At 57.0% G+C, this 16175-nt stretch overlaps 1 non-coding gene across 1 annotated transcript; it reads right to left on the bottom strand.

The window, feature by feature from the left end:
- Positions 1 to 11928: 11928 nt before the first annotated feature.
- On the bottom strand, positions 11929 to 12000 carry TRNAA-UGC (transfer RNA alanine (anticodon UGC)). The gene has a single exon. It is a non-coding gene; the product is annotated as a tRNA-Ala (tRNA).
- Positions 12001 to 16175: the final 4175 nt, after the last annotated feature.

Below are 16175 nucleotides of genomic sequence, written 5' to 3'. Positions count from 1 at the left end.
AGCCGTTGACTCGTGTTACCACTGCTCTGCCTGTTTTGCTGTGGCTGTAATCTCACTAATCTCTCGCATATTTCCACATATGCTGATGAAAGGGATCATTTCTAAAGGCACCCAAGGAACTGGACATATGCACTTTCCTTTGCTTTCTGGGACTGGAAATGCCCTGAGGACCCTTCCACTAAAACTCCTCTGCGATTGCATGAATGGAAAGACCCTGAGCACAGAGCCAGGCTCCGCCTGTCTTGTGGGCTGATGAGCAAGGGGCAGAGCCCGTGGCCGGCCCCACCCTCCTTCATGCACCTCTACCTCTGAGCAGGACAGAGCCTGGGTCCAGGGTAGCGCTCTGCTCATGGCCCCACCACAGGCTGCTCCCTGTAAAGGGTGAAACCCCAACACTCCCAGCATGGAGCTGCTGCCAGAGCAGCATCCTCAGGCCTCAGTGGCCTCTGTCCTCCCCCGTCCAGCTGGTGGGCCCCAAGTTGGGCTGCTCACTCTGCCCCAGTGCTCCCCCACCCCGCCCTGTCCTTGCTCTGGTGCTGGCTGGCCACCCCGGGCCAGCTCAGCTCCACCAACCTCATGAGGGAGAAAGGGCTTGGGGGAGCCTATCGGTGGGCTGAGGGGAGGCTGGCATCCTGCTGCCTGTCTGGGGCTAGATCCTCGGTGTGGGGAGGGGCAGAGTTCATTGAGCTGCTGCCTGCAGAGCTGGTCCGTGCAGTGCAAAGAGAGGGGCTGGGAGCCAGAAGTGAGGGAGGCAGGAGGCCAGGCAGGGGCCGGGGTGGCAGGGCTGCGGCAGGGGCCACAGTGGGTGCTGCTGCAGTGTGACGGCTGTCCAGTTGCCTCCCTTGCGAAAGGTCCCCCTGGGCAGGAACAGGCTGCTCCCATGTTAGCATGCTGCCCTCCAAGCAGGATGGGACATATGAGGAGTGGCTTCGGCTGCCCCATGCTCATGGCCAGCTGACTGGGGCTGGCACAGCTTGCCCAGAGGCACCTCCAGCTCATCAGCCTCTGCTCCAGTATGGCTGGTGTGGGGTCAAGAGCCAGTAGAGCAGGACAGAACAAGCGCTGCTGGGAGAGTGTCAGGGGAAGATTCATAGGTCTCTGGCAGAGCCTGGGGCTTTGGAAAACTCCCTGATGCACCCCAAGTGGCTCCGTCTGCCTCTTTCACCCTGCCCTGTGCTCCTCTCCCATCTCTCCAGGACTCTCTTTCTCACAGGGAGAAGAGGGAGGGCCTCCAGCAGCCCCGCACTGCCGTTTCCACCACCATCCTTTGCAGTTGCATGTACCTGGCTCTGCCCACTTGCCTTCACCACAGCCACGCTTGCACTGGAAGTCCATTAAAATCCCAGTGCTATGATCCTCAAGCTGCCATCCACCCCAAACCTGGAGCCTGGCTGCCCACAGAGGCATCAGCCATGCAGTGTCCCAGCTATGTAGCCAAGGACAGGGGTCTCCACCCCAATTGCCCTGCTCCTCCCCTAGCTCCTGGCACTGCTGCTGCTGTGCCCATGCCTATTCCTCCTGCCACCAGACTGCCTTGAGGCCCAAGGCAGCTCCAGCTTCCTGGAGGTCTGTGCTGAAGCCTTGGAGGTTGGACTGGCACCAGCAGGGTGGGTTGGAAGAGGGAAGCTTCCCTCTGGCATGCTGGGGCTGGGGATCACTCTGGAGCTGGGCACATCTTCTCCCCTGGGGCAGGGGAGGAGGGAAAGAGCTATCCCAGGGCAGCTCTGAAAGCCCCTTTCAGACAGGGTTTGTCCCATGGGAGCCCGCTGAGCTGCTGGGGGCAAGGCACTCACCAGGCCTCAGCAATAGCCTGCTGCCTTCGGCCTCTCCCAAACCTTTGGTGCAAAATGACCAGCACAGGAATATCTGATGCCAAAGCGGTGGTAACCTCAGGAGTCTGACGCAGGCCAGTGAACGGCTCAGGGAAGGACCTGCACCCCTGCAGCAGCAGGTGATGAGGAAAAAGCTGTTCTCCTCCTCCTCCACCTCCTGCAAACTTCTCCACAGCCCCACACTGCCCCAGCCTCCTCTATACAGCTCCCGCACAGGCCTGGCAGCTCCTGGCAGCAGAGCGGGACTGAGAGCAGCCGCAGTGCCTGGCCACCCCCGGCCTCACCAGGACGTGTGTTCGGAGGCCATGGCTGGGCAGGAGAGAGCAGCCTCAGGGCAAAGAGAGGTTTGACAGCACCTAAAATGCAGAAGGAACTCAGCATGTGTATACACACTAGAGTGTGCACACACCGTGCAAAGTGCTCACCTACTCAAAAGTGTGCACATGCACCGTAGTATACACACACCCCACAGTGTGCATACACACTCCAAAGAGCACGTGCCTAACCAAAGAGATGAGCAGTGCAAGCATACTCCAAGAGCACCCCCTTCACAATGAACTGGACTGTGTGGTGGAAGGACCATGGGAGCAGGCAGAGCTGGTGCTGGGCAGGGAGCTGCCCAGAACCCCTCAGCCAGGCTCCAGGCCTCCCCCTGCACCACGCTGCCCGCCAGCACCCGGCCATGTGCAAAGGGCAGCATCCCCCTGCCTGGGGCTGGGCATGGGGCTGGGCTCAGGGACGTTCCCATGCCCACACCACCAGGACAGTGCTGACACTGGAGCCCCCGGCACAACCCCAGGTGGGGGGTTTCTGTGGCACAGCACGCAGCACGTTCGGCTGTAAACAGAAAGGTTGTTGGTTGGAGTCCACCCAGGGACGGTGCCCCCGTGGTGGGGTGCCTGGGGGACTGTGCTGCTCGGCATCCTGGCTTTTGCTCACAGTCCCCAGGAAGGATCCCAGACAGAGCAGTGGGAACCTCAGGGGTCTGACGGAGGCTGGGGAAGGCCCAGGGCCCAGGGAAGGACCTGTGTCCTGAGGCAGGGCTGCTGTGAGCAGGGGGGTCACGGCTGCTGGGCTGGTGCCAGTGACCTTCCCCTTCACCCCTGTGTGTGTGTGCAGAGGTAGGTCTTGCTGGGGGTGGGGGGGGTGAGGAGGCTCACTGGGAGAGAACGGGGAGAGGAATCAGAAGTGTTTAGGATCAGCACAAAGCAGAAGGCACACCCTTTGCTAGGACTAAAAGACAATAAATCAAGGTTTAGTGAATGCTATCCATTCTGCCCTCTGTCCTCCTCAAAGAAGAGCAGAAAGGCAATCCTCAGCAGACACAAATGGAACCCAAGAGTATTCCCAAAGCATCTCATGGCCCCGTCTTCACCAGCCCCTTCATGTGATGCAACCTCCGTACACCTCCCTGCTCTTTCATGAGCGGCAAACTCCCTGCACCTCCCCTGCTCGCAGGGAATGTTCTTTTCCACTCCCAGGAACTGACGTGGGAAACCCAGAGGGAAAAGGCAAAATTCCCCTCCCCACTTCTCCAGAGGTCCAGCCCTGGCCAGGTGTCTGTGGGACAGCGCATCTGCTGGAGGCTAGCACATGCACGCTCCTGGGGGATGTCCCTCTGGACCAAATGGGATGGGCAGGGGACCAGGAGAGCAGCACGGAGGATGCATGTGTGTCTTGCTGAAGCTGAGCTGAGCTGAGCTGTGCCATGCCCATCCCTGGTAGGAAGGACAGGAGAGGGACCAGCGTGTGCCCGTGCTGAGTGGTTGTGTCTGTACCTCTGCTTCCTGAACGGGGAGAAGGGAGGGAGCAGTGCCATGGGGCAACCAAAGAGGCCGGCTGAGTCCCTGTTGCCGTGACCGTGCAGGGATGTGGGAGCACTTCAGAGCTCTGCCTGCTGTGCAGGCAGCTCTGCCAGAGACCCCTGTAGCCGGGACAGTGCTTCATCTGCCCTGAGCACAACGTGGGTGGAGAGGACAGCGCTCTCCACCCAGCCTGTGCTTGATCCTTGGCCTGACTTGTTGGCTGGAGAGAGGCTGAGACTGGAGACGCAGCGGGACGCAGTGGGTGGTAGACGCAGCTGAGCTCCAGCTGGGAGAGCAGGGTTCAGCAGCAGCAAGAGCTGCTGTGGGGCGGCAGGAGCAGGGCTTCTCCCTCTGTGCAGGGACAGGGAGCTGGAGCTGGGCTGGGCAGGGCTGGGCAACCAGATGGGGGAGTAGGCTTGGGTGAGGGAAGTGGGGAGGATGGATGGAGGCATTGGTGCTGTGAGCTGGTCGTGAGGGGACAGAAAACGCAAAAGTCAAATCTCTGTGCAATGTTCAGGAAAAGTTTTATTAAGAAATAAATAACCCCCCCCCAAAAAAAAAGGAAATTTGGAGAAGACTAACTGCTTGTCAATGGAAGCAGAAGCCCCCTTCCTGATGGGTCCTTGCCTCTTACACATGCTTCTGGAAAACAGCTCTGGAGGAAATGCTGGTCCTTCTCCAGAGGAGTTCTCCCTCTGGAGACTCTTCTCCACTCTTCTCTTCTCTCTTCTCTCCTCTGTTGCCTGCTTGGGTCTCCAGCCAAGGACTCCAGAAGGGGAAATCTTCACAGGGCTTCAGATGGGAGGAAAGACAAGAACGCCCTCGCCCATTACCCGGAAGTGATATTCCACCTGGAGGGCCACAGAAAAGAATCGGCAAAGAGGACTGCTGGCATCTGTGCTTTCCCAGGGCGCAAAGGGCATTTCTCATCCTCTCTCCTGCCACTTGGCTTGAGCCTTCCTGACAGCGCTCTTACGCCCCGAAGCTCTTAGGGGCAGGTCTCAAAATCCCAGTTTGGATCTCACCAACGAGCTCAATAATCACAGAACTAAAGGGAAACTGCCCATGCCCTCTCCCTGAAAGGCCCAGCAGGTACCTTCCCACGGGAAACAGGGCCAAAGAGGGGCTTCTGAGGTGCTTCCTGAGAATGCCGGAGGGACAAATGCCCTCCAGAACTAGCGGGTGACCTGCACCTTTTCAAGCAAGGCCCAGACGTCGTTGGTCACTGGCCAAGTGAACACGCAGGCAGGGATCTCTCCTACCCACTGCCCATAGGACTGCGCTTTTCCACACGTCCCCGTGGCACAAGCAGGACCTCAGGCTGTAGCACGCACCTGTCCTGGCCACCTCTGGATTTTCTTCACCAGTTTCTCCGGTGGGGGCATGGCTTCAGCACTGCCCTTTGTCCTGCCTTGCACCACCTTCCTGGAGCAGCTGCCTGCGATGGCCGGGAGCCCCCTGAAAAGACACCTTGTGGGCAGGTGCTGGGAGCACAGGGGCACTTGGGTCTCTGTCCTGCACTCACCGGCTGGGCACCTGCCTCTGCGGCACAAGGCCCTTCTGCCAGAGAAGGAGATGGGTTCCGCTGACTGTGTTCACACCCACAGGGACAGAGACCACCCCCAGCTGAAATGCCCGGGGCTGCAGGATGTGCCCTCGGGAACGCTCTGCGTGCCCAGACATGGGCTCGCTCTGGATGCAGCCCAGAGAGGAGCAGCCTTCTCTACCAAGACAGGCTCCAAGAGACACCCTTACCCCATCCTGCCAAATGTATTACAAATGACCTGGCTGTCCCCAGTGCCCTGTGCTTAGGCATGGAGAACAGATTGTTCCTGGAGATGCAGGGTCAAAGAAGGAGAAAGTGGTCAGGGCTGTCAAGGCATTCTCGCCATCGAGGGCTCAGGAGTCCCCGGGGCATGTGATAAAGGACATTCAGAGCTGCTGTGAACCTTGTGTGCAGAGGAAACATCTCCCCCAGACATGCACTAGGCTACAGGCTCACCCTCACCCACTCCTCCATGGCTCTCACCTGCCAGCAGGCGCTTTGTCCTCTGCTTTCTTCCCTTTCCCCTTCTGCTTCGTGGGAGCTGTTATTTTGGCTGGAGGATGCCTCGCTCTGAGGGGGAGGTGCTTGGCGGGAAGATTTCCTGTAAGCAGGAGAGAAGAAAACACTTCAGGACAGCATTGAGGAGGCCTTTGGAATGGGAAGGCTCTTCAGATGTGCTCCAGCCTGTGATAACAGTGTGAGGCCTCAAGATGACTCCTTCTAGGCCTTCTTTCCTGGGTGGTCTTTGGCCCTTCCGCACACTGGCTTCTCTCTGCCTTGTTTTTCCCAACCTACTCTCAGGGGCTTTTCTCATTCAATGACAACTCACTGGTCCCATGAAATAGCTCAGCCTCTCTGTGACCTGCAGCTCCCGGCACAATTTAGGATTCACATTGCACAAGGACAGTGCTCACGTTTGCCTCCCTTCTGCACCAACACCTCCAGCGCAAGAACACTTTGCAGTGCACCCCAGGGCACTGAGTGCCGTGGCAAAGGGGGAAATTTTATCTGGGAGGCATCAGCTGCAGCTGGGAGTGTTGGGCTGCCGGGAGGTCGTGTTCCCTCAGGAATCACTCCAGATGTCCCGTACTGGGAACGCAGCGTCACCTCCGGTGCCTGATGCTACCTGAGCCATGGCACTGTCGCCTTGCCTCCACTGCCTGGCCAAAGAGGACGGAAGCAGAAGGCACAAACCCCTGCCAGGATCCAGCGTTCCCATTACCTTTCTTGGCCCTGGTGTCCTCTTTTGCCTTCTCCTCTTCCTGCGGGGGCTTTGCAGGTGCCACAGGGGGCTTTCTAGATGGACTGTCAGCATTGTACCTGGAAAGAAGAAAAGGATGCCAGTCTAAAGGGAGGGCACCACACTTCCTTTGCACCTTGTGTCCATAATGGGGACAGAGGGGCATTAGGGAGCTACCAAGAAGCCCCTCTTTGTCCAAAGCACAATAGGCAGAACATGCCAGATGCTGGAGGAGTGTATCAGCAAGCTGAGAGACATTGTGAAGACCTCCAGCATCTGCAGGGGCAGGAGCTTCCTTCTCTGCCTCTTGCAGAGCTTCCCTAGCCTTCCTGTGAGAAGGGGTGCTTGGCAGCACCAGTTCTAATGCCCCTCTCACCCACCGTATCACCTGTAGGCTCTCCAAATCTCATCTCCGTGCCTCTGCAAAAAGGAAGCACCATCTCCCAGACAACTAATGGGACAAAACACTGAGCAGGATGGGAGCCAGCACAAAGCTCTCCACAACCCCACTGCGCACAGGCTTCGCTTTGCCCTAGACAGGCCTCCCCACAGAAGACATTTGACCCAAGACAACATGTTCAGCACACATTTGATTCATGCATGTCTCACAGAAGACAAGAAAACATCCTGAGCCAGTGACCAGCAGGAACCTGCACTTTGATCCACACTGGAAAGTATTCCTCTCCAATGACGTCCTGAGCAGCTTTCACAAGCACTGGCAACACAGGGCTACCAGACGAGTCCCGAGAAGCTGCTGGCTTGGCCAGCCGGGGCTAAGAAGTGAATGTACTCACTCAGGAAAGACAATGACACGACCAGAACGGGTCTGCAAAGCAGCAGTTTCGGAGCCTGAGAGGACTGAATCCCTCATCTCTGGCATCTGCAAAGGGGAGAGACACACGAGAGATGATGCCAAGACAGTTGTCTCAGGGCGCACAAGGGCAGCACACTTTCCCACTGCTCAGAGAAGCAGCTGCCTCTGAAACATGGAATTTCTCTGTGCCTCTCCGCAGCCCCTCAGTTGTGCAGCAGAGCAGCTTACAGGAAATGGAGGAGAAAGGGTGAGAAGACTGCCAGGCTTTTTGCAAGGCTGAGAATCGAGAGATGCAGTCAGGAGACCAGGTCCTGCCTAGTGCAGAGGTCTGGCCTGCAGCCGGCTTGCATCTCTGCCTTAACCCATGAGAGGAGGCTCAGCTCAGCCTCCTTTCACATCTCAGCCTTCCTGCTGCACCTGAAGGACCACGCTGAAGGACGGGGCTGCACTAGAGACCTGGCCAAGGCCACTGGGCTCCAACGACTCTCTCTGCGACATGCTGCAGCCATCACTAGCAGCGTGCAAATGCTAACATTTGGACAGAAAGACGCCCTTCATGGTGGCGAGACTCCAGGGTCCTGGCAAGAGCTGCTCAACACAACTAGACCAGCACAGCAAGAGCAGCAAGAGGGCTCTGGTCGCACAGGGGCCTTGGTCTGCCTAAGCCTCTGCTTCGTGTCCAGAGAGTGGGGCGAGCAATGATTCCTGCAAAAACAAACCTACTTGGAGACAGAGGTAGAAATGCCAAAGAGCAAGAGGACCAGGGGGATCCAATATTCTGAGCAGCTGCCCCATGGGAGAGATGAAAGTCACTCAGGCCCTCCAGCTGCAAAGGGAGAGCACTGAGGTCAGCAGAGGTTTCACAGAGCTGCTTCACATGCCCGCTGGCCCAGGCAAGGGGAGGAGGGATCACTCCCTTGCCCTCACTCCACCCTAGGGCAAAAATGTCCCATGGAGGCATCAGGCCGAGCTCCCAAGGGGACACGCAGAAATAGTGTCACCCAGCATCAGGGGAAAGTGCTGAACTCGCTGCCTTACTGTCCCAGACACAGTCCAGGGAGACATGGGTTCAGATGTGGTCCTGACACAAAGCAGCACTAAACCATGGCTTTCTGTCAGGAGGGAAGTCTCTGTGGAAAAAGCACACAGGACCGGCCCTTTTCTGGGACTTTTCCCTTGAGCACATGAAAATGAGCTCTGGGCCTGGATAATTTTTTGGGGCAGAGCCAGCACAGCTATTCCCAGGGCCATCCTTGTTGCCAAGTCCTCTGGACGCTCAGGACCAGCTGTCCCGGTAGCTGGCATTACTCTCAGCTGGGACTCTCCATGCACCTGGATAGGTCACAGCAGGCTGACAGCATTGCATTCACTGGTGCTTTCCAGAGGACGACAGGTAGTGCTGGAGGAATGGGGAACTCACCACGAGAAGAGCTTCCAGCAGCTGCTCTGTCCCATTGAGCCTCTTCAGAAAGTCCCTGCAAAACCTCATTTTCACAGCTGCTCCTTGAATTACAAGCGTGCCAAGGCCCTTCAGCACAAGGGCCACGTTCTTCCCGCTCTGCAGGCAGCGGGAGAAAAGCCGCATGGTCTCTTCTATGCACGCCTCCACTGTCTTCCGAGGAACAGAGAGGGCCGAGGCTATGTGAGCGTACTTGAGGGGCTCGGAGAGCTTATGACCTGGAAAGCAGCAGAAGGGGAACGCAGTCACTAGCAGAGAAGCAGCAGCCCCAAGACATCTGGCTTGTTGCCAGTTGTGAAAGCAAGTCTGGGAGAGAGGGAGTGTGACTGTAAGGTGCATGATGTTGTCCTGGTGCTTTAAAACCCCCTGAAGCTGTTCTCCACAGCTGCTGAAGGAATTCTAGCTTCCTAACAGTCACTGCTGCCCAGCAGTTAGGCACACCCCAAGGATGTCCCCAGGGGAAGCAAGCGGTTCAGCCTCTCCTCTTACCAGGAGCATAGGCCAGGTCATAGGCGAGGCCGGGAAGCTCTGCAATACTCCGCGACAGATGGAACACGGGCCTGCGAACAGTGAGAAGAGCACGCTTCCCACCACCGACTTGTTCGGTTACTACGTCAAATGTGCCAAGGCGAATAACTCGGACTCCCTGCAAACAGGAAGGAAGAGAAGAACGATGAGACTGGCAGCTGGACAGGCCGGGCACTTGTCAGGGCGTGGGGATGTTGCTCGGTGCCCTGCTCCATCCTGCTGTACAAAGGGGACAGACAAAGCGCTGGACAAAGCTTTGGAGAAACCTTGGGGCCCTTCTTTGGAAGACCTTTCCAGACGCTTTCATCCCCCTCCTCTTCACCCTCTCAACTCTACCAGTCAAAGCAGAGAAGTCATCCCACAGACACACAAGCTCCAGGAGAAGGCTTCCCGGGGCAGGCCCCGCAAGGCACACCCACCTGGTTCTGCATCATCTGCCGCACAATGTAGTCAGACACCCCTTCCCAGACAGCAAGCTGCTCTGGAAGAGAAGGGAAAGACCCGTCATGCTCTGGGGGCAGCTCTCAGCTGCTCCATACCTGCCTCAGCTGGAGGATGAGCAGTGCGAGCGTCCTCCAAGAGCACCCCCTCCCCAAACAGGCCCCATTCCCTACAGGGGCTGAGGTGGGCACTGCCTCCAGGCAATACCCTGCCAGACCTGGGGAGGATCCCTGCTAGACCTGAGGAGGATCTCCGGAAGGCCTTACCCCAGGTGGGGAGTGCTGGCACCCCCTGTCCATGCCGTGTCCCGTGGCCAGCGTCCCAGAGCTCCATCCTGGTCCTGAGTGCTCTGGGTCACCCCTGCAGCAGCAGGTGATGAGGAAGCAGCTCCTCTCCTCCTCCTCCTCCTCCTGCACACTTCTGCACAACCCCACAGTCCCCTGACCTCCGCTCGCTGGCTCCTGCTGAGCTCGGCAGCTCTTGGCAGCAGAGAGGTGCCGAGAGCAGCCCCAGTGCCTGCGCTAGACCAGCCTCACTGGGACGTGTGGGGAGAGGCCGGGTCTGGGTGGGGGAGGGCAACTGTGGCTGTGACACAGGATGTCTCCTGTGACCACAGCCCGTGTCACAGAGAGGCACGGCCCCCATCACCCCCAGGGCCCTGGCCAGGGCTAACCCTGCAGCGGGATGGGGCTGAACGGGGCACTCGGGGTGTTTGCTTTGGAGTCCTCCTTTGCTTCAAAAGGTTTCCGTCGCAGCCCTGTGCTGTGCCGCAGCAGCACCTGGCACCCAGGAGCACCCACAGCCCTCCCAGCTGTCACTGACCACAGCCAGGACCACAGCTTGGGTGGCTCCTCCCTGTCCCCTCTGCACCAGGACCTCCTCTAGTACAGTGCCAATCATCTGCCCCACTTGCTCCCCACTCTCTGGGTCCTCCTAAAATATCTACTGGTTGTTCAAGGTGAAAGCCAGGAAGAGAAAGGGCCAGGAGGGGCCGACTGAGACGAAAAGGGGCCACACAGACCTGGACCAAACCCTGCTGGTACTGCACTGGCCAGGGACTCAAGAAGGGACACAGGCATCTGTGGCTGCCCCACTCCATCATTACATCTGCCCTACCAGAACTTATGGTTCTGGCAGGTTGTCCAGGGCCAGACTTAGGGGGTGGGGGGCACTGAGGCAATCAGAAAATCGCAGATTCAGAGAATGTTGGGGGAGACTCCACAACCTCTCTGGGCAGCTTCTTCCAGTGCTCGGTCACTCAAGAAAGAAGTTTGCCCTCACACACAGGTGGAACTTCCTGTGTTTCAGCTGGTGCGCACCGCCTCTTGTCCTGCTGCTTGGCACCACCGAAAAGAGTGTGACCCTCATCCTCTTGACACCCTCCCTTTGGGTACTTGTACACATTGATAAGATCCCCTCTCAATCGTCCCTTCTACAGGCTGCCATTGCCCTTCTTGGCCACAAGAGCACATTGCTGGCTCATGGTCAACTTAGTGTCCACCACCACTCCCACGTCCTTCTCCGCAGAGCTGCTCTCCAGCAGCTCAGCCTCCAGCCTGCACTGGTGTATGGCGTTATACCTCCCCACGTGCAGGACTGTGCACTTGCCCTTGTTGAACTTCATGAGGTTCCACTCCTCTCACCTCTCCAGCCTCTCCAGGTCTCTCAAATGGCAGCACAGTCTTCTGATGCATCAGCTGCTCCTCCCAGTTTATTATCATCAGCACACTTGCTGTACCTTCGTCCAGGTCACTGGCGACTAAGTGGAAGAAGACTGGCCCCAGTACGGAGCCCTGGGGGGACATCACGGGCCTCCAACTAGACTCTGCACTGCTGATGACAACCCCCAGAGCTCTGCCATTCAGTCACTTCTCAAGCCACCTCACTGACCACTCATCTAGCCCACACTTCTTGCCTATGAGGATGCTATGGGAGACAGTGTTGAAAGGCTGGCTGAAGTAAAGGGAGACAACCTCCACTGCTCTCCCCCTATCTCCCCAGTCAATCGTTCCTTCATGGAAGGCTAGGGGTGGATGAACAGTGAGTCCAGAGCTTATGGGTGAGGATGACTAGGCAGGCTAACATGGCAGACACTGCTGTAGGTGTTTACAACAAGCCACCAGCTCAGGAAGAGGAAGTTGATGAGGCTTTTGATGGACGGCAGGAAGCAGCCTCCCAATCACAGACCCAGGCTCACCCAGGGGACTTCCACCACCCTTATATCTGCTGGGAAGACAACACAGCGAGGCACAAAAGTCCTTGCTGGAGATGCTGGGGACTGAACCCAGGACCTCCTGCATGCAAAGCAGGCGCTCTTCCACTGAGCTACATCCCCTTACACATGGCATATGTCGTTGGGGGCTGATCTTTAGGGTGCCCTCTCCTCCCATGCCATGTCCCTGACAAGCACAGCACCCTTGTGCCCTGCTGCCCTCAGACCCTCCCCAGAAAACTCCATTCAGACCCTCCTGCCTGGCCGTGGGGGAAGCTGGCCTTGCCTCTGCCCTGGGACTGCTCCTGCACAGGGCCACCCCACGGAGCACTGCCCCTTCAGCATCTCTGCAGCTAATTGGGTCAGGAGGAGAGTGTCGCTGCAGGCGCTGCTGCCAGGCTCTGGCCCTGCCAGGGGAGGCTCGATGGAGAGGAGCAAGCCCCTTCCCTGAGTCACCTCTGCCAGCGCAGGCAGCACTCCTGTGTGCGTCACCTGTGTCCACGAGGGCAGCAGCAGGAGGGAGTGGTGTGAGGGAAATGCCCTCCCCAGGGGGATGTGCCCACAGCTCCGATTGCCCCCAGGGTGTGGGGTGGAGGGAGCAGGGGAGCAGGCAGAGCTGGTGCTGGGCAGGGAGCTGCCCAGAGCCCCTCAGCCAGGCTCCAGGCCTCCCCCTGCACCACGCTGCCCACCAGCACCCGGCCATGGGCAGAGGGCAGCGTCCCCCTGCCTGGGGCTGGGTACGGGGTTGCGCTCAGGGACATTCCCATTCTTGCAGCACCAGGACAGTGCTGACAGTGGAGCCCCCGGCACAGCCCCAGGTGGGGGGGTTTCTGTGGGCCAACCGGCAGTGCATTGAGTTGTTAACTGAAAGGTTGTTGGTGGAGCCCACCCAGGGACAGTGGAACAGGGAACCGAGCCTGGGGTTGCTGATTTGATTCCAAATGGAATTACAGTATAATGTCCTTGCAATACCTCTTGTAATACCTCTGCAGGAAAGCAAAATTGGACCCCCACGGGAACACCGGCGCTCTGTTGGAATGATGCTGTGGAAACCCTCCAAGAGCCAACAAGACTCAAGGACAAGGGAGAGAGGATCTTGGGAAACAGTATTGCAAAGGACAACCGGCTCCAGCCAAATAACCGTGAGGAAACCACAACACTTTGAAGAACGTCAGGAACAGAGAGGACAAAAACAGCAGAATAACCCAGAGGAACTTACAAGTTCATTAGGGCCTATTAACCTAGTAAAGTGCACCCCTCAAAATGAATAATGAGATGGTAATGACATGATAATGATGTTACCACCTTCTTCTCTGCTTCCTATGCTAATTAACACGGATGTTAAAGCACAAGCACAGAGCAAGAATGTGATGTGATAAAACTGTAACGAACAGAAAAATCTGTATAAAGTACTTCCTGAAAAGTGTTTATAGATAAAGAATGAGAAAGGGAAAAGGTGTGCTAGCTTTGTGGATCTACCACCAAGCACCCATCCCTGTGCAGAAATGAACAAGTATTTCGATCCTGCGCGTCTATTGGTTAGTTGCATACTCGGTAAAAGAACCCAATTTGGGACAACAATGATACAGCCCCAAACAAGCCACCATGCCTCTGGGTCAACATGCCCTGTCTGTGCTCCTTTTCCCACGGAACAGTCTGGCTCGCTTCCATCCCCTACCTCCTCAAAATCTGCTGCATTTTCCCATGCAGTAGGTGTGCTCTGACACTTTGTCTCTATGTACGATCTGGTCGACACAGTTTTCAGTTTAAAGCCTGTTTGCATGTGTTCATACATGTCTGTCTGCATGGATACATAGTTATTAGTTACATGGCAGCCTATTCCACCTGGCTCTGTATTCTCTTCCAAACTTCCTTTTCACCAGCACCCGGCAAGCCCAGAGGACAGCACCAGCTATCATTTAGGTTCCACATTGCCAGGTATGCTGGGAGGCTGCTGGAGACTCCCTGGGAGCTCCATTTACAACAGTCTTACAGATAGTCCAGCACATGCACCAGGTTTTTGGCTTGTGCATTCAGATGAGTGCGGACATATATTATTAAGTTTCATTTCATTTGCCCTTTCCAGGTTCCTTTGCACTTCTGTGCCCTTCAAGCACCCGACTGCTGTGCTTTCCCCAACAAACTAGATACTAGTATCACAAGGACACAACACCTGAATCTCTGAAGAGCTGCTTCTGTAGAACTGAAAACATTTATGGCTGCTGAGTCAAGACACTCACTTGGAGGCAGCCTTCCCCCACCTCCTGCACACACCGACTTAGTAGACAGATGTGTATCTTTGCCTAGAGGAATAAATCTGGTAATTTCAACGGAGTTTTTTATAGCCTGAGCCCCTCAGCTCCATGTGTCAACAACCCCCAACCTGCCACCATGACAAGAGGAAAAAAAAAAGAAAGAAAGAAAGAAAAAGAGCTCCAGTGCTGTGCTTCAGGAGCTGGGCTAGCTTATCACCACACACATTTCCTCTCCCTGAGCCCTGAATCTTGGTGCTGCACTCCAGAGGCAGACTCTAGCACCTTCACTGCCTTTTGCCATCCTGATCCTGGCACACCAGAAGGAAATGAAGCCCTTGAGGTGGAAGGCTCAGAGAATTGATGTAATTCCATGAATTCTTTGCAGTAAGAGAGAACCTAATGTCCTGCATGGAAGACAAAAGTTTCTTTTCCCTTCTTATTCTCCATTTCCTGCTTTTTTCCCATAGTGAGACAGAAGAAAATCTTGCTCTTCCAGCAGGGTTCCCTACTTCTACATGCCTGCTTTCTGCACCTTTTCCACACCCTCTGTCTTCCCTGTCTATATCCTCACACACACCCCAGTTCCTCTCCTTTCCTCCAGCAGCATGCTAAGACTGAGAAAGATTAAGTGGGGATGGAAAAAATAAAATAAAATAACAAGATGCAAGCATGAACAGCAGCGGGATGGCAAAGCAGGTGGTATATGAAAATGTTTGCAAACCATGTCAGACACCCAGAACAACTTGTGTCCTTCCAAATCTGCAAAGTGAAAATGATCTACCAAGTGAAGCAATTCTGAATGCTTGTGGAATTTGGTACCTCTGGTTCTGCATGTTGCCAGGGACACCTGGCTGCAAGAAGCACTTGGGAGAGGGCCAAGCGTTGCAAGAGGCAGCCTCAGCTGGACCTGAGCCCTGGCAGGAGCAGAAGGAGGTAAGCTAGGTGTCTTGGTGATGCTGTGCTTCTTCTGCTAGCCAGGCTGGCTGGGCAGAGGCTTTGTTGGTGTGGGGCAAGAGATGGGCAGTGGCAGCTGCGTTGGGCACCTCCAGGCATGTGCCTGCAGGCTGCCAGGCCGAGCATGCAGCCAGCCTGCTGGCAGGCAGAAACCTCCTGCTCTTTGCCAGTGCTTCTCACCTGCTTCTCGGCAGCTCCATGCAGTCAGGCAGAGGCTTTCAAGGCCACCGTCATAGCTCAGCTCTGCACCTTTGCAAGGGCATGTGCAGAAGCTCATGAGCCCTATGCATTGGGCAGCCAAGGCAGCCTGTGCCTCTGGTGGGAGCAAGCTGGGGTCCTTGCTGCTGGGGTGGGTGGAAGGGAAAGGAGCCACAAGCCTGCACAAGAGCCCGAGACTCCAAAGCTGATGGAGAGAGCAGCAGGCTTGCAAGGGAGCTCAGAAAGTGCCTTCCCCAACTCCCTGCCCACCCACAGCACCAGCAGCAACGGGGTCTGTTCTCCACCGCCCCAGGCACCTGCCAAGACGCAGATGCCCCGCGACACTGCCCCACTGCCAGGAGGCATCTCTGGAGCAGAACTGAATGCACAGGGCTGCGATGGGGCTGTGGGTTAACACTCTCCTGAGGACACGTCACCTTCAGACCTTCGACTGCCTCTGGGGAGGTGTCTTGAGGGGCTCAAGTGCCCTCCAGCAGGGCACAGCTCTCCCACAGCTGCTTTGCTGCAATACCCGAGAGCCTGGCTCTGGCCATGGTCGTCAGGAGGCTCTGCACATCCTGCTCCTCCTGGTGCCCACAGCCGGGCTGGGCTCAGAGTGCAGCTGGGGACCTGCCCGGGGGAAAGCAGGGCTGTCGGCAGGGGCACCGGGACGCTAGCTGCCTCCTGCCTCCAGCCTGGAGCCCCCACAAGCCCTGCTGCACCCGTGGCGTCTCCTCACACCTGGGACGGTGCTAAGAAACGGTGACTGCAGCTGGCACCGAGCCGTGGGGCCACCAGGAGAAGGGGCGCAAGAGCTGGGGCCTCCCAGGGGCCAGAGGTGGCCCAGGCTGGGCCGGGCCTTCCCCAGCCGCTGCTGCCACACAGCCGGGC

This window comes from Rhea pennata, unplaced genomic scaffold, assembly GCF_028389875.1.
Source record: "Rhea pennata isolate bPtePen1 unplaced genomic scaffold, bPtePen1.pri scaffold_26, whole genome shotgun sequence".
Taxonomy (NCBI): Eukaryota; Metazoa; Chordata; class Aves; order Rheiformes; family Rheidae; genus Rhea; species Rhea pennata.
Note: the sequence above shows the minus strand (reverse complement) of the source record. Positions and strands in the feature narration are given on the sequence as shown.